Source organism: Sus scrofa, chromosome 6, assembly GCF_054392235.1.
Source record: "Sus scrofa isolate SSC_HxYL_T2T_F1_AM1 chromosome 6, Sscrofa_HxYL_maternal_Yorkshire_Landrace_v2.0, whole genome shotgun sequence".
Lineage (NCBI taxonomy): Eukaryota > Metazoa > Chordata > Mammalia > Artiodactyla > Suidae > Sus > Sus scrofa.
In genome coordinates, this window is record NC_139388.1 from 44,546,131 (window position 1) to 44,567,897 (window position 21,767).

The 21,767-nt window shown below is 50.4% G+C and overlaps 1 protein-coding gene and 1 long non-coding RNA gene across 25 annotated transcripts in view; both read left to right on the plus strand.

Moving 5' to 3' along the window:
* ZNF536 (zinc finger protein 536) overlaps positions 1–21,767 on the plus strand; it is a 530,657-nt gene that overhangs the window by 234,229 nt on the left and 274,661 nt on the right. The gene's annotated exons all lie outside the window — the stretch shown is intronic.
* On the plus strand, positions 2,240–8,019 carry LOC146402315 (uncharacterized). Its single transcript, XR_014805076.1, has 2 exons — positions 2,240–2,394; positions 3,875–8,019. It is a non-coding gene; the product is annotated as an uncharacterized LOC146402315 (long non-coding RNA).

The following is a 21,767-nucleotide window of genomic DNA, read 5'->3' on the forward strand; positions in this document are numbered from 1 at the left end:
GGTGGGGTGGCTGCCATGTGCTCCTCCCGTGGGGTGAGCTCAGGATCTGCCCATGGGCAGGGCAGGTGGAGGGGGAGCTGTGGCTCCCTGGGGCTGGCCCTGGGAGAGGAGTGGACACAAAAGGCAACAGCTCCATGGCAAAGGCTTAACTGTCCCCAGGCAGGAAGGCTGTGTGGTTTTGTCAGAGCCGAAATTCCAGAAGGTGGCTGGTGTGGTCCGGTACATTTTCTTGGAAATTCAGCCTTCTCCTCAGAGCTGGTGCAGAGGCTTTTTGAAATAGAATTCCTATCTTATCCTCTAACCCAGCCTGGGTTGAGGCTGACATCAGCACTACATGAGGAGCCAAAGTGGATGGGGAAGTGCAGTGACCACTGACTTTGGGTCTAAGGGAAGCGGCAAGGGACAGCCAGGCTGTGGCTTGACCTGGGATGGGGAAGGGCCTCAGCTCAGCCACCCGTTGGCAGGCAGACTCAGCCAAGCTCATCGGGAACTTCAGAGCTGCTGCTGGGGGCCCCGTGTACACATGCCACCCAGCCTGCCCCCCCCACCCGCCGCCCAATGCAGGGCACTCACTTCTCCCTGCTCAGCGAGTCTAAGGTGCAGTGAGGCAGCCATGCTGAGCCAGGAGCACAGAGCAAAGGGCAGGGCTTGCCTCGGGGTCGGCTTGTGTGGTGTGGACCCGACAGGGTGTGTGGGGGCTGCTGGCTTCTCAATGAAGGGAGTGGGAGTGGGAAGGCACCTGCAAGATGCAGGATGGAGAAGCTGGTCTTGGGAGGGAATCTGGGTGCTGGAGAGACGCAGGAGCTCGGCAGGTGCCGACCCACACCCTGAGCGGGGGCGGATCCCGCCGGCTGGGATGCACAGGGGAGGAGGCGAGGATGCCTCAGCTTGGGGTGGAGGTTCAAGGGGATTCAGGCTGAACTGTGCTCATTTGACTCCTGGCTGAGGATGCTGAGAGGCCAGGTGAGTGGCCTTATACCTGTCCCATGAGGTCTCTCCGGGTCTCCTGGGGTTTTTTTCCCTGCACTGGTGCCTGGGAGGCTCAGATACCCATGACTCGGGGCTGTGGGTGGGCTGCTGTGGACCCACTTCCTGTAGCCAGTGTTTCCTCCTGTCTTAGACTGCTCAGGCAGCCGTCACAGCATGGCACGTTCTGGAAACTTCTCTCGCACATTCTGGAGGTTGGAAGCCCAAGAGCAAGGCGCCGACAGACTCAGTGTCTGAGGAGGACCCTCTTTCCATGGTGGAAGGAGAGGAGCTCTCTGGGGTCTCATTTATAGGGGACCTCATCCCATTCATGAGGCTCCACCCCTATGACCTAAGCACCTGCCAAAGGCCCCGCCTCCTAATACTGTTGTGTTAGGGGGTTGGGATTTCAACCTGTGGATTTGGGGGTTCACAAACATCCAGTCTATGGTACTTCCTCGCTGCTTCCCCCTCCCAAAGCAGTGTAGTGGATCGAGCCAGTTCTCTCAATATGTGCATAACAGCAATGACAATGACCGGAAACTCCCATTGGTTCCCAGGTATAATCTCCCGACAGGGGAACAGGACCCGCTAATCCACCTAGACCCTCCTATGCTTGTAGGGTAACCAACCATCCTTGGTGGATGGAGGCAGGTCCCAAAGGGGGATGAAAATCAGCCATGGACAGGTGTATACCTTCCACTCCTGCTCTACTGGGGATGCTCAGCTTGACCCAGAGCCCCCACAGCCCTCAAGGAAAGGGCACCTCAGGGCCCAACAAGGATGCTGGAGACAGACAGTGGCTGCTCTGGAATCTCAGTGCAGGTTACAAATGGGATTGAGCAAGTTGTGCTTTTCTCAGACTGTCCCCTTCCTGCCCCCCAATCTTTTCATACTCTCTTTATTGCTGGACACACAGGACTGAGCTCATGGGAAAGCAGCCAGAGACTTCACCAGCACCCCGTGGTCTCCCGGGGGAGAAATGTAATTTTTAAAAAGCATTATACTCGTTAAAGTCACTTTAAAAGGATGTTACCATTTCAAGCTGCCTCCATGGCCTCGTCTGGGTGAGTAGTGGATGGGGCAGGGGGGTCCGAGGGGGCAGCGCAGGCGGTGGGGAGGGGAGAGGTGCTGTCTGGTGTCGGTCCTCCACCTTCCCCACCTGCTGGCCCGCTGGAACCTCCTCGACGGCACCCTTTCGGGGTTGGGGAAAGTAGTAAACTTTGTGTTTTAAAATAGTGTTAGATTTCTAGAAAAGTTGCGAGGATAATCCGGAGCGGAGAGTTCACGTGTGTTCCACACTGGCTTCCCCCATTGTCAACATCCTTGGGGTCCTTTCGCCCCAAAGACCGAACCAATATTGGCCCATTATCATTAGCTGAAGTCCATACTTGGGTTTCCTAACTTTCTACCTAATGTTTTTATTCTGTGCCCAGATCCCGTCCAAGAGAGTCTATGTTACATTGAGTTTGTTTGTTGTTTTTTAAATAAACTTTATGTTTGGGGGCAGTTTTACGTTCACAGCCAGATTTGACTGGAAAACACTGAGTTCCCACTTATCTCCTGTCCCCTAGATCTTCCTCCACTGTTGACACTAGTGCAAATTTCTCACTTTTTTTTTTTTTTTTTTTTTGCCTTTCTAGGGCCACTCCCGTGGCATAAGGAGGTTCCTAGGCTAGGGGTCCAATCGGAGCTGTAGCCACCGGCCTACGCCAGAACCACAGCAACGCAGGATCCGAGCCACGTCTGCAACCTACACCACAGTTCACAGCAACGCCGGATCCTTAACCCACTGAGCGAGGCCAGGGATCGAACCTGAAACCTCATGGTTCCTGGTCGGATCTGTTAACCGCCGAGCCACAATGGGAACCCCAGTTTTCTCACATTTTCCTTGTTTTGGGTGATTGTGACAGTTTTGGGGAGTACCCATCAGGGGTTTTATAGACTATCCTTTAATTTGGGTCTGTCTGATGTTTCTCTCAGGGTTAGCCTGGAACGCTGAGCTCTTGGAAGGAAGGCCCCAGAGGTAAAGTGCCATTCTCCTCACATGATATCAAGGGTGCATGCTGTCAACTTATCACAGTTGATGCTGTCAACTTATCACAGTTGATGTTGACCTGGGTCACGTGGCTGGGGCCTTGTCTGGTGGCTTTCACCGCGGTAAAGCCACGCCCCTTTTAAAGGTAGGCAGGACCAGCTACCTAATCCACAGGCCTCCGTGTAGAAGGAAAAGCTGGGAGCCCATTGCTCAGAACCACTGGGAAGTTGATTCATGATCAACTTGAAGACGTTCAAGATCATGATAGCAGAACATCAGGTCAAGGTCAGGGTCCTCCTAAGCATGTGACTGCATTGGCCACGCTCCCATGAAGCCAGCCCTGTTTTTGTAAGACTGTGCACAGGAAGAAGAGCCTCACACCATGGTCACTGCTCTCTGGGGCGTTGAAGGGGGCTGCTGGCTGGGGAGGGTCCAAAGCACCCTGGGTGGTGTGGGTATCGCCTGGTGGGCAGAGCCCATCTGCCCATTACAGGTGTCTGTGGAGGTTCTGCTCAGCTACCTGCAGGGAAACCTGAAAAAGTCCACCTGAGCCTTCTGCAGGCTCTGCCTGGCCAGAGAGAGGATGGTCAGAGGTGTGTGTGAGGGAGAAATTAGTAGCAAACAGAGCAGCTCCATAATTTTTTTAAAAAAAAACCTGCTGCCTTTATTTTATTTTTAAAAATTTTCTAAAAAAAAAAGAGGAGTTCCCATCTTGGCACAGTGGAAACAAATCCGACTAGGAACCAGGAGGTTGCAGGTTCGACCCCTGGCCTTGCTCAGGTTAAGGATCCGGCGTTGCCGTGAGCTGTGGGGTGGGTCGCGGCTCAGATCCTGTGTTGCTGTGGCTGTGGTGTAGGCCGGCAGCTGCAGCTCTGATTAGACCCCTAGCCTGGGGACCTCCATATGCCACAGGTGTGGCTCTAAAAAGCAAAAAAAAAAAAAAAAAAATTCTGCTTTTTCTCAGTGCCCAGAGCAGCACTTTCTCCCTGGAAGACCTTAGACGTCATTTTAAAAGGGTGTCGCCATTTCAAGCTGCCCTGATGGTCTCAGAGTGTTTTATTTCCAAAATGCAAAATGATTCTGCTTCTGCCGGGCAGACTAGGGAGCCCCGGTGGAGGGGTACACCCAGCAACGGCCGCCCCTCTCCTGGCTGCTCTCGCATTCCGCATCTCAGGTGCTTACCTGTGGATGCACAGACCCCTGGCTGCAGCATCAGTGAAACCCTGAGTGTACAGCTGCCAGCCGGCTTCTCCTTGCTGTTACTCATCCAGCTGTTTAGAGAAAGAGAGAGTATTTCGAATCAGCCATATGGCGTGGAGTTTTATTTGCCGTGGTAAGTTAAAATGCACGTTATTGGTCAGCATCTTGCATGCAAATTCTGACATTGCGTTCCAGGAGTACCTGCCGCAGAGAGTGGTGGCAAGTCGGATCTGTGTAATTACATGGCTGTGCAGGCTTATAACATTGCCGTCCCTAACGATGCCCGGTATCTCCCTGCGACGGCTGCCGGGGGATATGGCTGCACGTCGTCTCCTGTAGCCAGAGAAAGATTATGTAAACACGGTGTGCGATCTCGAAAGTGAGTAATGAAGGGGAGTACTGGTTGCAAGAATTAATAGATGACTGGTTTACACGTGGCCGAGGAGTCCCCGTGTGAGAACTGAGTCGCTGCTGTGGTGATGGATACAGCCACCTCCAGGCACAGGTGACTAGAGGAAAGTCATGCTTTTTCCCATTGATGTGATCAAATGGACAGTTCTAGTCTGTGTCCTTAACATTCTCCTGGACAAGCATGAAGTCATCACAAATACATCTTTCTCTTCCTCTTTGCCTCTCAGAACCTCCGTGCTTGCCTTGGAGGAGAGCCGGTGAGCAGTGTGGGGCTCTTTGCGGTTTCTGGAATGGTCTGTGCTGCCCTGGTCCCCCTCCCCTGCTTGTGCAGGTGCTCTTCTTGCACTCTTGTCTATCAAGTGCCTCTGACATGTCCCAAAGTCATGGTCCACCTAGCAAGTCTGTTTTTTTTTTTTTTTTTTTGTCTTTTTAGGGCCGCACCCATGGCACATGGAGGGTCCCAGACTAGGGGTCGAATCAGAGCGACAGTCGCCGGCTTACACCACAGCCACAGCAATGCCAGATCCCAGTTGAGTCTGCAACCTACACCCGGCTCACGGCAATGCTGGATCCTTCACCCACTGAGCAAGGCCAGGGATCGAACCTGCGTCCTCATGGATGCTGATCAGGTTCGTTTCCGCTGAGCCAGGGCAGGAACTCCACAAGTCTGTTTTGAGCTTTGATTCAAGTGCCACCTCCTCGGAGGAGCCTTTCTACCCATCTCTGTCTGCAGGGCTTCCTGACCCAGAAAATTAGCCCATGGCTGTGGGCACCCACACTTCCTTGAGGATACCTACATGTCTTCCACTGTCTGTCTTTGCCTAGGAAAGGGATCCATGGAGTCAGACAGACCAAACTGGGGTCCCAATCTCAGTTCCCGCAAGTCCCAGCTCATGTGACCTTGAGCAGGGTACCTCTGCACCTCAAGTGTCCCATCTGTAAAATGGGAAACACGCGTTTCTAGTTTGTAAGGTTGTAAGGATTTGATTATTAGATCATGTATCTGGCACATAGTAGATGCTCATTAAACCTGTGTTGAAAAATGGATGGAGCAAGTGGGACTTCTGCACAGCCCATCAGTTTTTAGACGGGAGAGGAGGAGGCGTGTGGGAAAGAACGCGGGACCACAGGGAAGAGTCTGAGTCGGGGGCCACCACCCCATCTGGCTGGGAACGTGGTGGGGACCAGAAGGAGGTGAGTGGCTCTAGGGCTCGATTGTGGAGGCCCTTGGATGCCAGGCGAGGACTTGATCCTGCAGGCACTGGGTGTCATGGGCTGTGTGTGTGTGAAACCATCGTGACTACACCACGTGGCTGAGGGGTTCCCCATTGTTGTACACATCCTGGTTCCGCATGGATCCTGGTTTGTATGGCTCCTGGTTCCTCATGCCTCCTTCCCTCTGATAGGCACCCTCTCCACTGCCCTCCCTGAGCCAGCAGACGTTTCTGGAGTGCCTGAGCCTGGGACCCTGGCTCGGCCTCATCCTAGACCGACTTCTCTCCGCCCCTCCCTCTCCCTCCATCGGGTGCTGCTGTGAGAGGGTATCACACGAGGGCCCTGAAGTGGTGCATTAAAGCAGTTCGGATTTTCTCTTACTGCTAACATTGATTACTATTAATTAAGGTTGATATTTACAATCAGAGGGAGTACAGGAGCAGATCATTTTTTATTAATCACTATTCTAGATTCATCATTAGTCATCATTATCAAAATATTCAGACAGTGGACAGTGGCTGAGTTTTTAAAACCAAGTGAATGATTAAATTATACTTCATTATATAGAGTCTGGGTGCTCTGTCACCTCCCCCTGTCCTGGTTCTCCTCCTTGTCCCCCAAATGGTTTCAGCCTCCTGCCATTTATCCTCTGCTCCCTCTCCCCGCCTTCTCTCCCCATCCTCACCCTCTCTCCTCCCTCCCTCCCTCTCTTCCTTTCTTTTCCTCACTTTAAATGATGCCCTCCTGAAATCCTGCAACTTGCTTTTTTTCGTTCAGCACTAATGGCTTGGAGGTCACCTTGCGTTGTGACTGAGCCCCGGCTCACCCCCTTTTTGTGTCCCTGAGCCCCTGCTCACCCCCTTTTCGTGTCCCTGTAGCATGACCGTGCAATGGATATGCCACAATATTGCTTATTTTTATAGCTGTTCCCCAATGGGTGGACATATAGGTTATTTCCCCTCTGCCTTCCTTCCTCTTGGTCAGAGACACAGTAGGAATCCCGTGTGTGTCCTTGGGAGCAGGTGGGAGAGCGGCTTCCTGGGCATCTCTGGAGAGGTGGGCTGGGGGCAGCCCACCTGCAGCCCACCAGGCCGCCCTGCACCCCCTTCTCGCTTTGTCCCTGAACCTTGGCCAATCCGAACCCCTCGCATGGCCCAGCACTCTGCCCTGCTTTTGACGGGATCCCCCTTCTGGAATGTTTTCTTTCCTCGATCTTGCCGTGTACAGACCCTGCCCACCTCCCGGCATGCGGGAGCTCTGCCTGCTCTTCCAGAGACTTAACATTCTCTGCTTCCCCATCTGCAAGTTTCCTAGGAATGTTTCACTAACGTGAAGTTTGCTCGGTGGTTTTCTTCTGAATGTTGAGCCCCATGAGGACGGGGATGGAATCTTCCTGGCTCCTTAGAGATGCCCCGAGGGTTTCCTGAGCTTGTGGGCTTTTCTGTGTGTTCAGAGGAGGGCTTGGCTCTGGGGGCTCTCAGACTCCCCTCCTCCCCCCACCCCCTCGGGGGCAGCGATGGACCAGGGGCTTCCCCTGCTTCCTTCCTGCTGAAGTGGCTGCTCTCCCTCCTCCCCTTGTTGCAAATGGGACCCTGAATATGTTCTTGGAATGAGAAAAAGGGAGTTGAGGGGGTCCCAGTCTTCCCCTTAGGCATTTTTTTTTTTTTTAGGGAGGTAAACAATTGTAGGTGACTTCATTTGTCTGTAATGGCGCACAGGGATTTACTAAGCGGGAAAAGTGTCGCTAAATTGTGGACCCAGACTGCATCCAATTCAATGAGAATCGGCCCCTGAGGGGGAGCAATAAGTGTCAAACTGTTCAGCATTGATTGTTCATGAAGGAATGTTGCCTAACAAAGAATACAGTACCTTTTTGAGGTGGTTCCATGGGTCTGACTTTAAATCTGAAAAGAAATAAGAATACTGATGCCTTCGGTAGAGGCGCCCTGCCCCTTGTGGCTGGAGGCAGGGGACCTAGTGGCAGCGGGGATCTGACCACTTGGGCCTTGCTTCTCCTAATGGTGCCTTCAACCCCCAGAGAGGTGGGACAAAAGTCTAAAAGCCTCTGGTGGCTTCCTTCAACCCTGCCAGCGTCTTCCTCTGCTTTGCCTGCCTCTTGGATCTCCGGTCCACAGCCCTGCTCTCACGCTGCTCTCCAGCTGTGCTGATCTGCACACTGCTCTTCAAAACACTCCACGAAGGACCTGCCCCAGGGCCTTTGCATGAAATCCCCTCATCCCCTACTTTTCCGTGTGACTAGCCACCAAGGTCAAAGCTCCTCTCCAGGAGTTCCAGCTGTGGCTCGGTGGGTTAAGAATCTGATGCAGTAGCTCAGGTCACTGTGGCGGTGCAGGTTCAATGCCCAGCCCGGCACAGTGGATAAAGGATCTGGCGTTGCCACAGCTGTACCACAGCTGTGGGTCAAATTCAGTCCCTGCCTGGCCTGGGAACCCCCATAGACCGGGGGTACAACCATTAAAAAAAAAAAAAAGCATCCCACCATTGTAGCACTCTGTTAGTTCCTAACCATGCCATCATCCTTCTCTACGTAACTGTTTGGAACTGTCTTATTTATGTTTTCCTAGCATGTTATCTGTCTCCCCCCAGAACAGGAGCTTCATGAGGGCAGGGATGGTATCTATCTTGCCCACTTGGACCATCTGGTGCCTAGAGCAGTGCCTGTGAGAATAGTATACATCCTTCATGATGTTTGTGATACGATAAGTATTGATGAGAACACGTGTATTGAATGACTCTGCAAAGTGATAAAACATGCATGCATTTTATAAAACAGCAACCACCCAAGGCATGAAAAAAAAAAAAAAAAGATCCTTTGGCTTCCTTTCAAATGAATCTCCCGTTAGTAGAATTTTTCTTCTTTTATGACTTGAAGAAAACGGGGTCTTCCAGCAGCGGTTGGTTCCTGCTACCTTTTAGACAACCCGGTAATTTGGCGTGCTGGAGCAGAGGGCTCTCCCTGCCAGTGGCTGGGGTCTCTCCCTGCCGGAAACTGAGCTCCCCTTTCTGTGCTTTGTCGAGGATGCAGGGCCAGGCACAATAGCTGCAGACTCTTGAGTTTAGCTGATGAATGAAAGGACTTAAGTGAAGTGGAGAGTCACGGTCGTTAGCATCATCTAGAATTTTTTTTAAAAAATGGTCTTTTCCTTTCGTCTCAGGGATCCTCTGTCGTTATAAGAGACTTGGGTCAGGGGATAGAGTTCTCTTACTCTGCAGAAATAAAAAAATCTGTGTGCTTCCTCCGGCCCTGAATAAAAACAGCCGTTCTTTATTTAAAAGAAAAAAAGCGCTCTGCAACTTGTCAGTGTCAGCTACTTTGCACCCACCTTCCAGACCTCAGCACCCTCAGCAGGGCTGAAGACGGAGGTCAGTGCGTCTGGGTCAGGGTGCTGACTGATCACGTCCAAAAGAGCTGGTTCGTGGATGACCTTTTGGTGTTTTTTATTCCCCACCCCCGCAGGAGAAAGTTGCATGTGCGACCCTGAGAATCAGATACTAAGAAATATATGCTATGAAGTCATTTTGGCTGATTTAATCTAAACTTCCTGTGTGCGCTCAGGCAGAGGGTTCAAGGTTGGGAGAGTCTAGTTCCGCCCACTCCTGTTAGAGCAGCCAAGGGCCCCTGCCGGCTGGCACACCTCTGGGCAGGCTGCTCTCTGCCCCTCGTGGTCCCTGCAGTGTCTGGGGGAGTGCTGAACTAGAAGCGCTTCAGATAGATACGGGGGTCCTGGTGCGGCCCCCAGGGCTCAGGTCTGAATCCCGACTGTGCACACAACAGCGGTGGGACTGGACTCTCCATTTCTTCCTGTTTACACTGGGGAGGAATGTGCCCACTTGCCATGACTTTGTGCCGATACAGTGGTTCTCGACCTTCTTCTATGGAGCAGATAGCACAGCACAGGGCGGGCACTCTGTCAGTGTTCTCTTTTGCACGCTTTTTTTAATTAAAAAAAAAAATCTGAGGCGTTCTCGTCGTAGCTCAGCAGAAACGAACCTGACTAGCATCCATGAGGATGCAGGTTCGATCCCTGGTCTCACTCAGTGGGTTAAGGCTCTGGCATTGCTGTGAGCTGTGGTGTAGGTTGCAGATGAGGGTCAGATCTGATGTTGCTGTAGCTCTTGGTGTAGGCTGGCAGCTGTAGCTCTGATTCCACCGCTAGCCCAGGAACTTCCATGTGCCAAGGGCACGGCCCTTGAATGAAAAAGAAAAAGAAAAAAAATCTGAAATCTTCTCCTTAAAGTATTGACACATGGTTATGGGCTTCCCTGGGGCCCTAGAGGCCAGATGCAGCTCTCCCGGGGCCAGGGGACAGATGTCCTGACACCTCGAGCCCTGCCTTCCTGTCTATTTGTCTGTTCCTTGCTCCTTTGATCCTGTGATGCGGTGTGGTTAGTGCACATGGCCTGTTGGTAGGACCTTCTCCAGGGGCTCCCTCCTTTTTTTTTTTTTTTTTTTTTTTTAGGGCCACCCCTGCGGGATATGGGCGTTTCCAGGCTAGGGGTCTAATCAGAGCTGCAGCTGCCAGCCTACACCTCAGCCACAGTAACATGGGATCCGAGCCAAGTCTTCAACCTACACCACAGCTCACAGCAAAGTGGAATCCTTAACCCACTGACCAAGGCCAGGGACTGAACCTGCATCCTCATGGATCCTAATTGGGTTTGTTACTGCTGAGCCACGACAGGAACTTCTGCCCCCTCTTTTTATTCCACTGCTTCCGAGGTTGTGTTTGCCTTTCTGGGGCCACAGAGTCTCTGTTTCCCCCAAGTGGCTTTTCGGTGGCTGATTCCTGAAGTCCTTCTCCGGGCGCCCTATAAGGCTGCTCTGGGGGGTTGGACCCTGTTATTAGGATAGCACTGACCGCTGTTATAGGTATAGTCTAATGTTATAGGGTCAGGACTCTCTGATTTATGTTTTTTCCTCACAGAAAATCCATGAGGAGCTTTCATTTGCGGACCAAGGGACTCTCAGCATTTCCGGGATGTGGTCTCCAAGGTTACCACGGACACTGAACTCAGCTGTTGGGACAGGGAGAGTGAGGCAGACAGGCAGGGGGTTCTGGGTAGACCCAGGGGAGGGGTTTTTCACTTTGTCCAAATCCCATTGGCTGCAACTCGGTCACATGGCCCCCAGCGGATGCAGGCTTGCCTGGGACACATCCCTGGCTGGGGAGGCACTTCTAGCACCACGTTATGTGTAGAAGACCTGGAGAGTTGGCTGGCAGCCGTCTCTCCGACAGACCAGATATGGAAAAGCCCAGCAAGTATTTAATGCCTCGCTCAGTTTAGCCTCTTGGCTTAGTAGGTCAGGGTGCTTTCAGAGAGTCCTTCATTCAGGGTGCCTCCTGCCCAGCACCCCACTTGCCCAGCCCTGACCCCCTGCACCTGCTTCCTTCACACCTCCTGGGTTTCTGTCCAAGTCGCTGGTCCACAGCACAGGTCTGGGGACACATGGCCCGTGGCCCTTTCAGGGTGACCTCAGTGCGTCATTCTGCACCCTTTGGTCTGGCCAGTTATCCAGCCACTTATCCACGTCCTTGTCTTGCTCAGTCTCTCATGTCTCCCTTTTATCTCCATGGAAATCAAAATGCCCTGCTGAAATGCAGTCGTCTCACACGAATCTCTGTCCTGCCAGCCTGCAGGCTGGGCTGACACAGCCAGTCTTAGGGCGCCTGCCCTGGGCTCTTGGGATAACTGTTCCTTCTTCTCAGTTTTCCCTAACTGCTTTTAAAAAAGTATCATCTAGGCTAAAAGCATGCTTGGGATCAATTGTCTGTGACCTGAAGGGTTCAGCTCCTCCATCTCCACAGGGCCTCAAATGTCAGTACCAAATTGTTCAGCGAGGTCTTTTGCAAGCTCTTTCAGTACCAAGATGTGGAATTCATGGTACCTGGAGATGGGGTTCTGGCTGTGTACATGCGGTGTCTCTGAAGATTCTTTTCTTTTCTTTTCTTTTCTTTTTCTTTCTTTCTTTCTTTCTTTTTCTTTCTTTTCTTCTTTCTTTTCTTCTTTCTTTCTTTCTTCCTTTCTTTCTTTCTTTCTTTCTTTCCTTTTTAGGACCACACTCATGGCATAGGGAAGTTCCCACACTAGGGGTCCAATCAGAGCTGCAGCTGCCAGCCTACGCCACAGCCACAGCAACGGGGGATCCGAGCTGCCTCTGTGACCTACACCACAGCTCACAGCAATGCCGGATTCTTAACCCACTGATCGAGGCCAGGGATCGAACCTGTGTCCTCATGGACCCTAGTCAGGTTCATCACCTCTAGGACATGACATTTCGTCTCCCTGAATTGTCATTTTATCCATCTCGGGCTCCTTCGGTCAGCAAGTATCTCTTCTATCCTTAAGACCTTCTTGTCGCTAAGCAGACAGACCAATCCCATCTCCTCCATCCAGTCATTGCTCTGGGTTCATTGTCCCTCACGGCAGATCGACAGTTCCTTCCTTGGTCTGCTTCTTGCTCTGAACTGGACTTTTTAAAAGGGATTTCTTTTTTCTTTGTGCTGTCCTTCACGTTCTGATTCCCTTAGCCTTTGCTAAAAGCGGGTCCTTGCAAGCCCCAGCCACTTACATCTAAGAGTCCCTGGTAACATGTTCTTGGCTCTTTGCATATTTTATCCAGATCATCAACTAATAAACATGCATAGGAGTAAATACATGTATAGGGATACGTTTACCTGTATGTGCATGCATATGCATATGTGTGAATACATATACGGCTATGCATCCACGCATATATTTGAATATAGGCATGTATACATTTGCATCTGCTATGTTCTTCCCAAATCTCCTATCTTTGGTGATCACACTGGCTTCCCTGGATCCTGCTTTCTCTTTCCTCACTGGGACTCTTCCAGTCATACAGACAACATCCTTTCTGGTCATACAGATTTGAAAGCATCCTTATCTTTTACTGAGCTATCTGCTTGCTGAGACTCTCAGGCTCTGGAATCCTACCTGTCTTTACTCCAAGTATGTTGAACCCTGGCATCCTAAAGGGAAGGCTCATGGGTTAATGATGCTTTATAAATATTGTTTTGTTTTTTTGTTTGTTTGTTTGTTTTTCGTCTTTTTGCCATTTCTTGGGCTGCTCCCGCGGCATATGGAGGTTCCCAGGCTAGGGGTCCAATCGGAGCTGTAGCTGCCAGCTTACGCCAGAGCCACAGCAATGTGGGATCCGAGCCACGTCTGCCACCTACACCACAGCTCATGACAATGCCAGATCCTCAACCCACTGAGCAAGGCCAGGGATCGAACCTGCAACCTCATGGTTCCTAGTTGGATTCGTTAACCACTGTGCCATGACGGGAACTCCTATAAATATTAAGTTTTTAACAAATGTCAGGCAGTGTTGTAGCTTATGAAATGGATTTAAGCTTCATAGCAACTTCATGATATAGGGACTGATTTTACTCTCTGGGCATTGTTGGGGATCTGAGGTTCCGAGATGTTAGGTAACTTCTCCAGTGTCATGTAGGACGTGCTGGAGGCTGGACTCGATTCCATGTGTGTCTTATTCCAGCTTGGGGTCCGTCTCGCCACTGCTCCATCCCTGTGACCCTGTCCTGCCCAGCCTGCCCCTCCGGTGAACTGGGCACTTTAAGATGACATAATTGTAGTTGTCCACGATTTTTGTCTTTTCTGCTTTAATTCGTTCCTCCTCATTAGTTAGAACCGAGTCTAGGGTGAAAAAAAAAGGAAATCCCCTAATTATGTTTGCCGCCGTCTGGAAAATGAAGTTTGGCATCAAGATAGGCCAAGATCTTGTCCATGAATGAAGATGACGGCAATGATAAGGAAGTCTGAGCCTGGCTCTCTGGGTCTAATGGATGGTAGATAGGAAAGTTCCCATCAGTCTCATCTCCAGCCTCCTGATTGGTTACACTGGGAATTTTGAGTCCAGAGCAAACCACCTATTTCTCCCATCTCTCTGGCTGGCCTGGGGCAAGGGCACCATCCCTGCACCCCCTCCTTTAGGCTCATCCATGCCCTGCCCCCCCCCCCCAGCATGATTCCACCTCAGGCAAACAGGAGCTCGTGAAGCAAGGGGCAAGACCCCCTTCCACCTTTTGCACTAGGTCTGTTCTCTGGGGCAGAGAAGACCAGGCCACTGGGGAAGCCCACTGTCCACCTTGCATCCCTGCACATTCAGCCCCGTCTGACCGTGACCTTGTGCTCCGCCCTCTTCTTTGCGGGCATCTCTGATCTCCTCCCATATTCCCTCCTCCTCTTGGAGTTGTCTGTCCCGGGCCTGGGGGTCCCCAGGGTGCCAGGACATGGAGCAGGCTGGCTTCCCTGGGCGAGATGGGCTGACCTCCAGGAGAACGTGGTCCAGTCCCCTCTGTGACACGCAGCAGAGCCCAGCCAGGACCTGCTCTGCGGTCTCCAGAGGGCCACCCACCCTCACTTCTCCCCTGCACGTCACTCCACAGGTCCCAACACCCTGCCACCAAACGGGCCTCTCCCCCTGTGTCCTCTGCTTGGTGAACAGCACCCAGCAATAGAAGCCCAGGAGGCAGCTGTGGGGACTCCCTCCCAAACCCCCACAGGGCCTGTCTTTCCACCTCTTAAACTGGAGTGAGTCCCATAGTCCCCACAGCAATGCCTTGTTTTGAAACCACTAGGTGGCGTCTCAGAGGCTCTGAGGAGCTCTGGTCCTGGGTCTCCCCCACTTTTTTCTACTTAGGATGCCTTAATGGGATTAACTATTTAATCACCTACTTTGGCCCTTTTCTCTGCCCCTTTTAACTTCATATCCTTGTGGTTCTCCCTCTTAATCATAGCATCTGTCTGGTCTCTTTCCTTGGAGGCTACTCTCTTGCCCAAACCAGTGTTCCCCAAAGTCCCAGAAATCTGATCATGGGTTCCCCACTGTCCTTCAGAAAGAGGCCCCATTTGGAGGAGCCCTGGTCTCTGCAGCCACGTCCTTTCATCCCCACCGTCTGGCTTCTGATTGGTTGGCCTGATCCCCAGTGAATGAATATTCATTCATCCCATCCCTTGCTTCCTCCACCCCCTCTACCTAGAGTAGCCCTCCGGGTGTCTTTGCCTGGCTAACTTCTGCCTGCCTTTGATGACTCCTTTGGCAGCTGTTCTCACTTGGGGTCAAAGGCGATGCCTAGGGTGATCTCTGGGGTACCGTTCCATCCATCCACCAGTGCACCCCCATACCACATCAGTTATCCTCTCTCCTCTCAAACCTAATCACCCAGGAGACACTCCATACCCTTTGGTGATTGAGTAGATCTTCCAGAAACCAAATTCAGCCATGTAGGGTGTTTCCTCCTTTTGATTCTTTCATATATATCATTAACTGTTTTTTTGGTTTTTTTTTCTCATTCTTTTCCTTTCTTTCTCCAGGCTAGCGAGTTCTCCCCCTGCGCTTTTTCCCTCATGATGGGGTTTCTGCCAAGCACCCCCTCCCCATATATATACATTTTTGCAAATAGCTTTATTGAGGTCTAATTCACATCCTATACAACTGACCCCTATAAAGTATAATTCAATGGTTCGGTATATTCAGAGTTGTGAACCATCACCGCAATCAATTTTAAAAGATTTTTATCACCCCAGAAAGAAGCCCTATACCCTTTAGTGATCTGTCAACCTCAACCCCCTCTCCTGCAACCCTAGGAAACCACTAATCTACTTTCTGTCTCTATAGATTTGCAGATTTTAGCCGCCTTCTAGGCTGTTCCTGAAGCTCACCTCGGTATAGGACCCGTGTGCGTCTTGTTTGACTTGAACTCTCAGTAAACTTTCTTTTTCCCTCTTCCTTTCCTTTCCTTTCCTTTCCCTTTCTCCCTCCCTCACTCCCTTCTTTGTCCCCCCCCCCCTTTTTAAGGGGGGGCTCTATTCAGCAAAGACTTTGAAACTCAATGTAATGACTCTTCATTTTTCTGGCTATTTCTTCTTTGTTCTCAGGATTAATTCCTTTGTTTGTAAAGTGCTGTAAGGTTTGTAGAGTGGAAAATCAGAGTATTGTTGATTTTATTTAGTTGTTCCAAATTAATGTCACTTGCTCGAGGTTTTTTTCTTAATTTGGTCTACCTCATTAGCCAACTCAAGTTTCAGAGGAAGGTGTAGGTTATAAACCTTCCTTTATCATGTTGCTAGCTTGGAGGAGGCACAGTAAGAGGAGATGGACTTCAAGAAGCCAGGGCTGGACAATTCCCTTCATAACCTCGCGTGTAACGAATCTGACTAGGATCCATGAGGACGCAGGTTTGATCCTTGGCCTCGCGCTGTGGGTTAAGGATCTTGTGTTGCTGTGAGCTGTGATGTAGGTTGCAGACGTGGCTCGGATCCCACGTTGCTGTGGCTCTGGCATAGGCTGGCAGCTGTAGTTCCGATTGGACCCCTAGCCTGGGAACCTCCATATACTGCAGGTACAGCCCTAAAAAAGGAAAAAAAAAAAAAAAAAAAAGCCAAGGCTGATGAGGACACTGTTCAGAGCCCAGCAGAGGCACACGGCACCCTCTTGTTGTGAGGTGGCCGGTAACACTGATTCACCGGGAAAGTGAGGGGGGCTCTCGGTCTGCTTCGGGCACTTGCACTTTCTGTTGTCACTTACCTGGTTTTGGTCTACTTGAGGCTATAGCTCCACAAACATTTCCTTGGTTCAGAGAAAGGCCAAGTACCGATAATTGGCCCAAGAGGAAATAAAACTACTAAAATAAGGAACATGGATCATCTGCTCTAGTATTTAAAAATTGCGCACTTAAATAAAGAATCAGCTACCATTTTTAGTCTATTGACTCATAACAAATGTTAAAAACTAAATCTCCTGGCTGCCAAGGATACAGAGAACCAGGGTTTCCGATAATGTCGGTGGCTTTCTAAACGGCTGAAATCCCTGTAAAAAGACAATTTGTCAATACCTATCAGGCGTAATAACACGTTAAACTCCTTGACCCAGTAATTCTGCTTCTGTGAATCTATTTTAAGGAATTTATCCGAAGTATGAAGAGCTATATGCGCGAGAATGTTCATTATAGCATCGTTTAAGATGTCAAAAATTAAAACGGCATTGAGCTAAATGTATGGTGTGGGGGTGTTTCTTGGACCCGGGTCTCTTTGATGGACAGCCATGCGGTCAATTAAAATGATGGTTTTCAGGACTGTGCCCAAGAACAAAAGGAGGCAGCAGGACTGAGCGTGGACCGTGAGTGTGATCCAGTGAAAGGATGTGCCCAGAACAGCCCGGGAAGGAGAGATGCTCTGATGATGATTGTGAGGGGCTTTTAGGTCCAACATCGTAGGGCCTCGTTGGTTTCTTTTGCTCCCATGTGTTGTATCATGCGTGACATTCCTTCCGTAATAATAAAAAGGAATTAGAAAAAAGCCCACCCTCTCAGGAAGGTCACACTTAGTATTTTCCTCTTAGAGACCCTGAAGTGGGGACCAAAGACACGATGGTAAACCAGCATCACGACCATACGCCCTGGCATTCCCTAGAAAATGACAATTTTTCCCAGTCCCTGAAACAAATCTTGACTAACTTTGATAGTTCAGCAATTAGAACTTTGGCATACAATCTTTCTTCTTCAACTCCTATAATTAGTGGTCTCCAATTATATGAATCAATTTCAATTTCTATAAATCAGATGATTTAGAGAGAAGGCTGTTCAATTTCCTTTTCAACTGTACGGTTTCAGCGGCAATAAAACTCTCAGCTTAAAATATCAGGATGCATCTCGCTCCAGAAATATGACCCAGTGCTTTGAAAGCTTCTGCTGGAAGCAGGGCATCTCACAGGTAGCCGTTTTGGGTCTCATCACTTATCTGTGTGTTACTGAGTCCTGTTTGATTCTTCTTCGTGGGGTCTAACATCGAGTTACAGATTCCTTCCCGGTCTGGGTGACTGTCACTTGACCCAGCTGGTCTTCCAACAGGCAGACCTGGCTTGGTCCCGGGTAGGTCTGTAGAATGCTAGCAGTTGGGCAGGTTGGGTGTCCTTTTTCTTCCAATCCTGATCTTGACAATGGCAGTGGCCTTCGAAGGTTCTGCAGGTCCTGCTACCCACAGTGTGGATCTAGATGGCGGCTGGACCCCCCAAGACTGTTACATCTGGCTACCTTGAGGAGTTCTTCTTGAATTAATTCCTGATCCCTGGCATCAGGAGATGTTTTTCTTTTTCTCCTCTAGTCTTTGCATAATGAGTGTGATCTCTTATTTCATTCCACATGGAACAAGTCTCCTTCTGAATTTAAAACATTCAAAAAAAGGAACATTGGAGTTCAACAGCTTAAGAACTTAAAATCGTGTCCGTGGGGTGGATCCTTGGCCTCATGCAGTGGGTTAAGGATCTGGTATTGCCACAAACTGGGGCATAGGTTGCAGGTGTGGCTCGGATCTGGTGTTGCTGTGGCCGTGGTGTAGGCTGGCGGCTACAGCTCTGATTTGACCCCTAGGCTGGGGAGAACTAACATAGGTCACCAGTGTGGCCCTAAACAAAAACAAAAAAACAAACAAACAAAAAAGGGAAAATCGTTTAGCTGTGTTTGTTTAAAAATCCAAGAGTCTCAATAGACTCTTCCCAGTTACATCACATGAGCACTTCCACGTGGCATTCACCCAACTCCACCTGAAAAGAAGGCAGGGCAGAGGGCAGGGCGGGAGTCAGAGCTGGAGCGCACTCTGGGTTGCAGATACATGCCTCCCGCTTTCTCCCCTTGGAGGAGATAAGTGGCCAGGGCCTGTGTTTGCCGCTAATGTGGTTTTTAGCAAGATGTCTCCTTCTTGTTGGAATTGGCTTCTGGCTTTCATAATACCCTTAAATTCAGCTTACGTTGAATTATTGTTGCGCTTCATTTTATACATTACTTCCAGTTTCCACAGCATTAGAGTCTCATTAAACACTGGGGCTGCGGACTGAGGTTTCTGGACAAATAGATGATGGAAAATCAGGATGGTGCCCACTGGCCTCCCCAGGGTATCACCCCATCCCGCCCCCCAGTTAGAACCTCTGAACCTGGGGTTGCGAAGAAATGTGGCAGTAAGACTTTCTACCAAACCCAAAAGAAGACCAGGCCCATCTCTCATGGGGGGAGGGGGGGCTCCAATCACGATGCAATTGAAAACAAAATCCAGAAACACGAAGGACATTGCAGCCATGAGCTGTAACATTTCGTGGCCATTAACAATCAGATATTGAAGAATAACTGCAGGAGTTCCCATCGTGGCTCAGCGGTAACGAGCCCCACCAGGAGCCATGAGGGCGCAGGTTCAATCCCTGGCCTCGCTCAGTGGGTTAAGGATCTGGCGTTGCTGTGGCTGTGGTGTAGGCCGGTGGTGACCGTTCCGATTCGGGATTTCCATGTGCCACAGGTGACGCCCTAAAAAGACAATAAAATGACATAAAATAAGAATAGCTTCAAAAGTATACTCAGAACATTAAGAGCAAAAGAGGGATAGGAAACTACATGGAATCTCTTTTGTTTATATTTAAGTATATATAACTTATATTTAAATAAATACAGAAAAATTTGTAAACGTATTCTTTATAGTCAGGTGGTAGAATCAAAAATGATTTTCATTTTTTAAAAGTGTATACCTTTCTCTATTTTCCAATTTGTCTGCAGCAAATGTGAAATACTTTTGTCAGTAAAATAGGACAGTTGTCTGAGAGGCTGGAGAAGGGCAGTAAACTCCGACCTGCCCTGGAGAACTTGACCGTGTACTGCTCTGCCTTCCAGCTCTTTCAGGTTCTGTGATGGGGCTGTTCCCTCCACCCACAAGCTCTTTAATTCTCTTGTGGTCTTTCCTCTCATATACACACTCACACACCTAGAATGTGAGTGTTTAGGGCTTTTTTTTTTTTTTTTTTTTTTTTTGCCTTTTAGGGTGGCACTCGCAGCATCTGGAGGTTCCCAGGCTAGGGGTCAAATCAGAGCTACAGCTGCCAGCCTACGCCACAGCCTCAGCCACACAGGACCCAGCCGCATCTGCGACCTACACTACAGCTCACAGTAACACTGGATCCTTAACCCACGGAGTGAGGCTAGGGATCGAACCTGCAACCTCATTGTTCCTGGTCAGATTCATTTCCACTGTGCACTCCACCTAGAATGTGTTCTAACCCAGTTAGAAGGTTGGTCAGAATCTACTTTGGCTCAAGTGCATGTGAGCCAATTGGAAAAAAACCCTGATGATGGGATGATCAAAGCCATGGCTGATGGTTTTCCTTTTGAAGCAAGTGGACCACTTCTTAGACCAGCAACACTCTTTTGCCTAAACCACAATCTTTACGTTCATGCTCGTCTTGTTTGGAGAAGCCCTGGAGTGGTGTGATTCGTGATAAGATCGTATTAACGCAAGTTTTCTTAAATCGGAGCGAAAAGAGTCATCCGTGTTCACAACGAGCATGTTTTGGGATCACCGACCCTTTCGTCCCCAGGAGGGGTTCCATATCATCGTGTTGGCATCCATGTCACAGATGGGAAAATAGTGGTCACATCCCTTGCGGAACCCACAGTGGGAGCAGAGCCTGGCCCCTGCTTTCGAGGTGATTCACTGGGAGCTCCCCGCTTGCCACAGAGATGACTGGGACCCGGGAGAGGAAGAAGCTTCTGCGCTGCCAGCCGCGGGTGTTTCCTTCGTCCCCCCACGTCGTCTTCCTGTCAGCAGGCATAAGGCACCATTGTTACCCAAAGGCCACTCGCCCCCAAGTATGTCCCAAGGCCCCCAAGTCCACGGTGTCTTTTGCTGTGGTACAACACCGGGACATGTCAAGTATGTGGGATTGCCCACTGAAGAGTTTTGAGTTCGGTATGAGAAGGGCTTTTAAAGTTTCAAGTGAAAAATTTGGATTTCGAAGCACAAAGTGTAAACGTTGGTACGAATGATGACTTTGTGTGCCAGGCGGCCAGCCCAGGGACGAATGATCCAGCTGCTTGTGGGGCATAGCCATGGTTGGGGGCGTTAGGGAAGAGAAGGGAGCAGAGGCGTGGGGGGCTGGGGGTGGGTGGGGGGAGTGAAGGGGAAGTAGGCGGAATCCAGCTATGGCTGCAAGTCTGGCAGGTGCATTTCCGAGAATCTCAGGTCACGTGGCTAAAAGTGATGGTGTTTATCTTCCTGAGACTAAATGGTCAGTCCTGTCCCGACTCGAGGGGCAGGGCGCTTTGGATAATTCCTTCTCCATCATCATCTTCCTCCCCATAAACTCCTTTCGAATGTCATCTGAGAGAAGCCCCTTTCAGACAGAAGAGCAGTCTGGGGGAATTGTTCCTTCCGTGGCACGAAGTGAGCCCAAGAAGCCAGGAGGCCTCCCCGCTGTCCTGTTTGGCCCATTTTTCTGGGTGAAGACGGTCCTTCCAAGTTTGCTTTCCCGGGGCTGGTGAGCTTCTGCAGCAAATGGCACTACAGTGTTGGCCCCGGGGGCGGGGGGCTCCAGAGCCCCTCTCCCGTTATCAGGTCGATACACGTTACCTGGTAATACAATGCCCATCCGAAGCTAAAAATAGCTTCCTTTTGTTGTGAGCTCCCGGAACAAAGGGAAGGGACGTTCAGATCAGACCCACTTCATCTGTGTCGACTGCCCTCTTTCCCAGCATTCCGAAGTCAAACAGTTTGTCTTCTTGCTCAGATGGATTTTTTCATTTAAAAACGGGGCGGGGGGGTGGAGAATGGAAACTGGATACTGTTGAGGCCTGTGTCGTTAAGAAATATCCTTTTGAAATGATAGGTGCTGGAATCCCAGGGTCAGCAGGAGTGTCCCCCAAACCGTTCTGAACAGAAACCCACTAACCCTCCCAGTGCAGGGGCCACCTCTGCGGGGTCTGTTGGGGGAACCTCGCACTTCTTTTTTTCTAATGAGTGCCCTTCAGCATTCCCTGGTGGCTCATGGGTGAAGGATCTGGCGTTGTCACGGCAGGGGTTCAGGTCGCTGCTGTGGCGTGGATTCGATCCCTGGCCC